This window comes from Cotesia glomerata, linkage group LG6 (genome assembly GCF_020080835.1).
Source record: "Cotesia glomerata isolate CgM1 linkage group LG6, MPM_Cglom_v2.3, whole genome shotgun sequence".
Classification (NCBI taxonomy): domain Eukaryota; kingdom Metazoa; phylum Arthropoda; class Insecta; order Hymenoptera; family Braconidae; genus Cotesia; species Cotesia glomerata.
In genome coordinates this window covers 15,490,906-15,500,014 of record NC_058163.1, presented here as the reverse complement: position 1 = coordinate 15,500,014, position 9,109 = coordinate 15,490,906, and positions in this window count along the sequence as shown.

Below are 9,109 nucleotides of genomic sequence, written 5' to 3'. Positions count from 1 at the left end.
AAAATTGCACCAATGACGTTTTTGAGCTCTTCGAGCTCAAAAATACAATTTATGGGTTATTTTGAGCTCTCCGAGCTCAAATAGATTGCTTTCTTATGCTTTAAAGCTCTTCAAGCTTAAGAGTCTGATAGAGATTTAATGACACTATTTTTTGAATTTTTAAACCACAATAACTTTCGAATGAATAAACCGATTTCCACGCCGTTAGAAGCATATGACGCAGTTTTTTAAGCCTCAGGAAAAATCTTAAATTTTAAATTTATCGCGCTAGGAATTTTGAAGTTATTCCGAAAAAACACTTTTTTCGGTTTTCTTTCGTTCACGATATCTCTCGAACGAATTAACTGATTTTGACCGGACTGATGGCGATCGACGTGGTTTTTTAAAGTTAAGAGCTGATTAGTTTTTGAAATTAAACCTTTAAGCCGTTTAAAAGTTATTCCAAAAAAACCACATTTCAAAAAATTTTTTTTTTCAGTTTTTTTAAGATTTCTCAAAATCTATCAATCTGAATCGGTCCAAATAGTTCTCAAAATCTAAGTTAAGTCAAGCCCTTTCGAATGGCATTAACCGCGATAAAATCAGTCAAGCCGTTCAAAAGTTATAAGCGGTTCACATACTTTCACACACACACACACACACACACACACACACACACACACACACACACACACACACACACACACACACACACACACACACACACACATACAGACACCGTGACAACCTCGCGGGGATAGTCAGGGAAGCTACCTGTGACCTTCAAACGTCGAGATCTGATGAAAACTCGATTTTTGCAAAACGGGGTGAAAACAATAACTTCTCGACTTTTGAAAATCTACGATTTTCTTAGCGGGAAGTTAAAAATTTAATTATGGTAGCTCAGTTTTTCTAACTAACTCTCACAACTGATTTTTTTTATTCAAAATGCTTTAAATTATTCTAAATAAAAATAAATATCCATTCGTGGCCGCCCAGTCCACCTGAGTGATCCTCGCTACCGATTGGGTCGTTCAAAATTGTCTTAATTATTCCAAATAGAAATTAAAATACTTAGTCATAGCCGCCTAGAGCCCCTGACTGACCGTCACTTCTTATTTTTCATATAAAAATTATTATAATTTTCTCAAATAATAGTAAAAATTACTTCATTCGTTCTAAATGGAAATAAAAATTCATATATAGCTACTCAGTGCCTGTAACTGACCCTGATTGCAGTTTTTTATTAAAATTACTTTAATTATTCTAAATAAAAATAAAAATTCATTTATGGCCGCCCCGTCCCTCTAGCTGATCCTCGCTATTGATTTGTTAGTTCAAAATTGTCTCAATTATTCCAAATAAAAATTGAAAACTCGGTAATAGCCGCCTAGAGCCCGTCATTGGTTATTTATTATTTTAAAATAATTTTAATTAATTTAAATAAAAATAAAATCTCACTCATGGCTGCGCATTGCCTCTTACTTCCTACTACTACTGAATTATTAATTATAAATTACTTTTATCGTTCTAAATGGAAATAAAAATTTATTCACAGCTACGCAGTGCCTGTAACTGAACATGATCACTAATTTTTTGATTAAAATTAAATTAATTTTTCTAAATGAAAAAAAAAATTCATTTATGGCTATTCAGTGCCGCTAACTGCCACTTGCCACTGATTTTTTAATTTTAAATTGCTTCAATTATTCCAAATAATAATTAAAACTCAGTCATAGCCAATAAGTGCCGCTGACTGACGAATTTTGCTCATTTTTTTATGAAGAATTACTTTTATTATTCTGAATGAAACAAAAAATTATTCATGTCTACCACGAGCATTTACCTTAACTCTGTAACGGAGTACACGGGGCCTTCTTTTACCCAGAGAAGGTCTCCAATCCGCGTGAGTTAGTTATCGACTGATCCCCAGAGCGCTGTGCTCCGAAGTACTCGCGCCTCTGGCTATAAGTTGGTGAGTAAGTCCCTGAGAGGGATACGTCGGCGAGGAGAGTGAGTGGGGAGACGGAGCGGAGAAAGAAACGTACCGACAAAGCTCAGAAGATACATTCTGACCGAACAGTCAAATCTAACGGTCGCACAAAAGTTAACAAACATCAAAGCACAGGTAATTATTTTTATTTCGCTCAAGATATAGTGGAACGAAGCGATACTAATCAATTAATTTATTGCTTGCTAGGCCTTCTGCCAGCTTGCGTAAATTGATTTTAATTACTGATAATTTCTAATGCTTATTTGTGGTTACAGATTTTGTAAAAGTATTTGAGGAACGAGTGACAGTGACGTGGGTCTCGCCGCCAGTAGATTCATCCACCAAAGAGGGGACTTGTACCAGCAACGACGACAAAGAAGTTGTAGCTCCCCGAGGAGTTCATTAGCGTCGTAAAGGAATACTCCAGGTACAAATAAAATGTCTCAATAATATCTTAGTGGTGCGCCATCAGCCAGGCATTGAAGTCGGCTGAAGGTCATCGTCATTTCACGTTTGGTCACAATCATTAGTTTAAGTATTATATCGTAGAATTTACTTAATTATTGTATTCAAATTTATTTATTAAAATTTACTTGGAATATTATTTGGGATATTATTTAAAGAATTATTTAAAATATTGTTTAGAATATTCTTTAGAAGGTTAGTAAGAATTTATTAAAAATAAAATTCACAATGAAATTAAGAAAAGTCCAGAATAAAATTAAAAATGAAGTTAAGAACAAGTCAGGGATAATTACTAAATAACTAATTAACAAAACCAGGAATTATTTCGGATTGTTAATTAACTACGTAGGCAGAGTTTGGACTGACTTTACCAGGAATAATTTCGGTTGGTCATTTCATGACTTCCGGTGCCATGTAGAGACAAAATGTCATTGATAATCGAGTTGGTCAGTTTATTTAATTAATTGCTTAAAATGAAATCAGTAAAACGTTTTAGAGAAGTTTTAGTAAAATCATTTGAAGTTAGAATTAATTTAAATTAGTAAAATAAATTACAATAAAAATTTAATTGCTCAAAATAAAATTTGTTTGAAAATAAAATTAGAAGCAGTCATAATCACTAAAACTGTGAATGTAAATTATTTAATTGAAAGTAGAAAATAAAACTTGTAAAAATTCGTCAGAGAAAAATTACACCAAAAACTTGCGACAGAGACGCAAGACCGAGCAAAACGTCAGCCATCTTGTTCCGCGCGAAGCGCTGAGGTAGAAAGGACACTCAAAGTCGAGACTAAATCTTACGGTGTTGCTAGGCAGAATATAATCCTCAGTTAAAATAGAATAAAAATAAAAATAAGTGCTAAGTTTTACAAAGCAAGCAAACACAATAGAAAGTAAAAGGAAATAATTTAGGTAAAATAAACTCGATTATTCAAGGACAAGTAAAGCAGATTAGTAAAGGTTAATTACATAAAATCAATTGATGAATTTTAGTTGATAACAAATTAACTTCTTAATTAAATAAAGTAATCTGGACACAAATTCACAGATTCGGTAGAATCTGGCGCCAAGTTCCGTTCAAATCCGTTGTAAACGGAGCGCCAGACTACCGACTATGTTTACTGTAAGCAGAACGGTTTTTTGAGGCTGCGAAATTTTATTTAATTCTACGGTACTTTTTTTACCCAATTTGTTTATCATAACAGTAAATCATAATTTATTTCACCGTATTAATTAATTATATTCACTTATAACAATTTATTTACTTGAAATTATTAAATTTTATCAGCACATACTATAGCTCGCTCACAAATTTCGATCCTGACTTTTTTTTGATGGAGAAAGGTCAGCGCCACAGACTAGATAAAATAAAAATGTGTAGTAATCCTCCTATAGATAAGCTACTACAGTTAAAAAAGTAATTCACAGCTTACATTTACGGCCGCCAGGGTGCACTGGAATTACATCTACATAAACTGTAGCTTCAAGGGGATAGTTTGCAGTAAAAATGCAGTCAACACGAGATTTAAGTTGTTATCAATTGTAAATTTTTCATTATAATTACAAAAAATACTAAAATCCGAACAAAAACAGTTTCACTGTAAAAAAGTCGCGCCGAGTCCACGTTCATAAGACTATTAGGAAAAAAAAAATTTTTTTTCTTTACAAAACATACAAAATAAAAAATTAAAAATCCAAGTAACCGATATAATTGTTTATGATTTTCGGAAATTAAAAAATTTTATTGTAAATTTAAAAATAAAAAAATTTTAGAACGTACTTGGTGTGCGTCATTGTGTATTTCAATTTTTTTAAAGTCCGAGTAAATAGATTTTACGAATTTCATCAAAAGTAAAATATTTTGCAACCACGCACACTAAATACGTTCTAAAATTTTTTTTTTAATTTTTAAATTTACAATAAAATTTTTTTTAATTTCCGAAAATCATAAACAATTATATCGGTTACTTGGATTTTTTAATTTTTTTATTTTGTATGTTTTTGTAAAGAAAAAAAAAATTTTTTTTTTCCTAATAGTCTTATGAACGTGGACTTGGCGCGACTTTTTTACAGTGAAACTGTTTTTGTTCGGATTAGAAATATTCGGAGAACAACTAAATAATTAATTGACAAATTCTGGTAAAATGAATTATCCAAAGTAAAATAATTTAACACAACAACTTATAAAATAAATTAAGTAAATTCAATAAGAATAAAATTTCGTAAATCTCAGATTTAACCAACATTGTTGGCAGATTATTAAGACCTCTGTCATTAGATTTTAATCTATCAATTCAAGATACGAAGACCTCTTGTAATTAAATATTTATTGTTGTATTATTAAGACAACGGCAATAAATTAGTTAACGATTTTAATCTGAAATTTGGAATTAGGATTTTATAATTAAGTTGGAATAAATGGATCTAGGTATTAAATCAGTTTCATTTAATTTTGGGAAATTAATTTTTGTTAAATTGGGAAATAAATATAAAAATTTTTAATCTGTAAAATCTGGGGAAATATTTAGTATGTTTGGAAATTTAATTAATAGTGTCCGGTGGGTTAGTGTTAAGTATTGTCGTGTTGCCTAGGGATTCATGGTATCCTCCTCTGCTTCCTGGGCACACTTAGGGGAGGTCACTTTGCATAGACGCCCGGGTCCAGGGGGTGCAATAGGCATAAGTATTTTAAATAAATATTGTGGGTGTTAATTTATTGGAATAGAAAATTTTATTGCAGTGTAACCTAGGGATTCATGGTATCCTCCTCTGCTTCCCTGGGCGCGCCATAGAAGCCGTTGTATAGACGCCGGATTTAGGGTACGACGGTAAGTAAGATGCAGAAACACGCGGTATAGACGCTCCATATGAGGGGAGGTACACCGTTCGGGGAATAGACACTATGATAGAAATCGTGAGTAAGGACGCTCTATAAAGAGGATATCGTCGGGATTAAGTTGTTTTGATATTTTTGTAAGGGGTTTTATTGTGTATTAAAAGGGTTGGTTAAATAAAATGGATTGGTAAAATGAATTTCTTGTTATAATTTCTGTTTTCCTTTTCTGACGATCTCTTACGACCCTGAGTGATTTCACTCTCTATGTTCTGGGCCAGTTTCTGGATACTCTGGGGAAAAATCCAGTGGCGCCTTGAATAAGAATTAGAGGAGGAGGGCGACCAAGAAAGCGGTGGATCCCCGTTTTCAACTCAAAGGAAGCTCAAAAATCATGGAAGCGGTATTTTTTTGAGCTCAGAGGAAGCTCAACACGACAAAAAATTTTATTTTGAAACTCCGAAAGAGCTCCAAAATCGGCCAGATATTTACAAGAATTACCGCAAAAGTTGCAGAGATGGCCTTTAGGGTCAAAGTATTTTTCTTAACTTTTTTCATTAAAAAGATTACTTTAATTATAATGAATAAAAAATAAAAAATTTATTCATTGCCGCCCAGTGTCTCCTAACTGATCCCTCGCAACTCATATTTTTAGTTCAAAATTGCCTCAATTATTCCAAATGAAAATCAAAAACTCAGTCATAGCCACCTCGAGCCCCTGACTGACGGACATTTCTAATTTTTATTTAAAAAATTATTTTTATTCATTTGAGATAAAAATAAAAATTCATTCATGGCTGCTTAGTGCCTCTTACTTACTATCACTACTGACTTTCCTAATTAAAAATTACTTTAATCGTTACTACTACTGAATTATTAATTCTAAATTACTTTTTATCGTTCTAAATGAAAATAAAAAGGAAATTTATTCATAATAACTACCCAGTGCCTTTGACTGAACTTTGCTACTTGATTTTTTCATTTTTAAAATTCTTTTATTATTTTGAATGAAAATACAAATTTATTCATAGCTGCCCAGTGCCTGTAACTGACCCCGATCACCAATTTCTTTATTTAATTTAATTTAATCAATCTAAAAGACAAAAACATTTATTTCTAGCGGCCAAATGTTCCTTACTTACCCTCGCTACTGATTTTTGATTTATCAATAATTACTTTAAAGGTTCTAAATAAAAATGAAAATTCATTTATGGCCGCCAATTAACTCTAACTAATGCTCGCTAGTAATTTTTAATTTAAAATTGCTTTAATTATTTCAAATAAAAATTAAAAACTCAGTCATAGCTTTGCCTCTAACCCCTGACCTGACCATCACTCCATATTTTTTATTGAGAAATTATTTTTAATTCATTTAAATAAAAGCAAAAATTCATTCATCGATGGTTGAAGTGCCTTTAACTCTTACCATTACTACTGATTTTTTAATTGAAGAAATTACTTTAATCGTTCTAAATAAAAATAAAAATTTATTTACATGCCTCCCAGTTTTCTCTAACTTAACCCTCGCTACCGATTTTTCTCATTTAAAAACTCCTTTAATTATTTTTAAATAAAATTAAAAATTCATTCATAGCTACCCAGTGACTGTAACTGACCCTGATCACAAAGTTTTTTATTAAAATTACTTTAATCATTCTAAAAAAAAATTCATTCATGACCGCCCAGTCCCTCTAACTAATCCTCACTACTGATTATTTAGTTCAAAATTGTCTCAATTATTCCAAATCAAAATCGAAAACTTAGTTACAGCCGCCTAGAGCCCTTGACTTCCCGTCGTTGCTTATTTTTTATTTTCAAATTATTTTAATTCATACAAATAAAATTAAAATTTCACTCGTGGCCGCTTGTTGCCTTTAACTTACTACTACTACTGAATTTTTCAATAAAAATTACTTTAATCGTTCTAAATGAAAATAAAAATTCATTTACAGCTACGCAGTGTCTGTAACTGACCATGATCATTAATTTTTTGATTAAAATTAATTTAATTTTTCTAAATGAAAATAAAAATTTATTTATAACTACCCAGTGCCTTTGACTGACCCTTGCTAATTATTTTTCATTTTTAAATTACTTTAATGATTTCAAATAAAAATAAAAATCTATTCATAGCCGCCTAGTTTCTGTGACTGACCCTGATCACTAATATTTTAATTAAATTGAATTTAATTACTCTAAATGAAAAAAAATTTATTCGTCGACGCCCAGTTTCCTAACGAACCCTCGCTACTTTTTTTTTTTTTTATCAAAAATCACTTTAATTATTTTAAATAAAACTGGAAATTTATTTATAGCCGCCTAGTACCTCTAACTGATCCTCGCTAGCGATTTTTTTATTCAAAATTGCCTCAATTATTCCAAATAAAAATCAAAAACTCAGTCATAGCCGCCTGGAGCCCCTGACTGACCGTCAATCATCATTATTTATTTAAAAATTATTTCAATTATTTTAAATAAAAGCGAAAATTTATTCGTGGCTGCTTAGTGCCTTTAACTTACTATTGTTACTGATTTTGAATTGAAAATTACTTTAATCGTTCTAAATGAAAATAAAAATTTATTTGTAGCCGCCTAGCTTATCGAACTAACCCTCGCTACTGACTTTTAGGTAGATTTTATAGAAATCAATCTCTTGCATTCGTCCTCATGTTGGAATCTCTTACTCGGAATTTTGTCGTAATATCTCTAACTAGTCGAGTAAAAGCTCAAAAATAACGTTAGTTGTACCATTAATGTGTATGCATATATATATATATATATATATATAAGTATATATATTAGTTATATATATATATGTATATATATATATATATATATATAGTCGATATAACGCGGCCTGTCACCACGATAGCGTCGCCAATTCTACGATCGATCTTTACCAAACTCAACATCCTTGGTTGTACAGCCAGATACCGAGGTCAAGTTCAAAAGATGAGCCAATCGGTCAAGTAATTTAGAAATATCAGGAATTAAAAATTTTCAAAATCATAAAAATTCATATTTCTTAACTTTCTAACTCGAATAACTTTGGAATGGGATAACTTATTGAATCTCTGTAAATTATATCTGAAAACTCTTTTAGATATGCTTTTACCTGAGTATCATAACATATGTGTAGTCTTGATATTAAGTCCTATTCCCTCATGCCAAATATTAAATTTGTTGTTGCACTCGTTTTATCTTCATAATGAAATCTACTTCCATTTCATGGCTGCCGAATGGCAATTTTTTCGATGCTATCATATCAAAAGGCATTAGCAGTATCCAAAGCGTACCACGTACAGGTTATTATTTGTCGGATTTACGCTTCTACACATACTAGTGTGCAGAAACGTGCACATGTCTTAACACACACACACACACACATGTATTACACGTGCTGGTCGCGCACACACTCAAGTGTGCATACACACACACGCACACACACACACTCACTTTTCAAAAACTTCCGTCGATTTACTATACGATCAATATTTCCAGAGTTATTGATTGTCAAGGCTAATAGATATTACACTACAAGAGCAGAAAGTTGAGATTCTTGCACTTCGTAACATGATGCCTAAGGCGAAGCAGTGCAGGGCTCTCAAATTGCTGCCCATGTAGTGTATACTATTTTTCTTGCTATCCGGTGGAAAGTACGAAAAATTGCATTGAAACAAATCTTCTGAAGCCTGTAGACCTTTTAATATAAACAAAAATTTTGAAAAGTTTTTTGGTATTTTTCGCAGGATTACTCAAGACTTAAACATGATAATAAATTTCCATAGTCATATTCAAACTCTACACCTGGAGCTAGAATTTGCTATTTTTAACTTCCC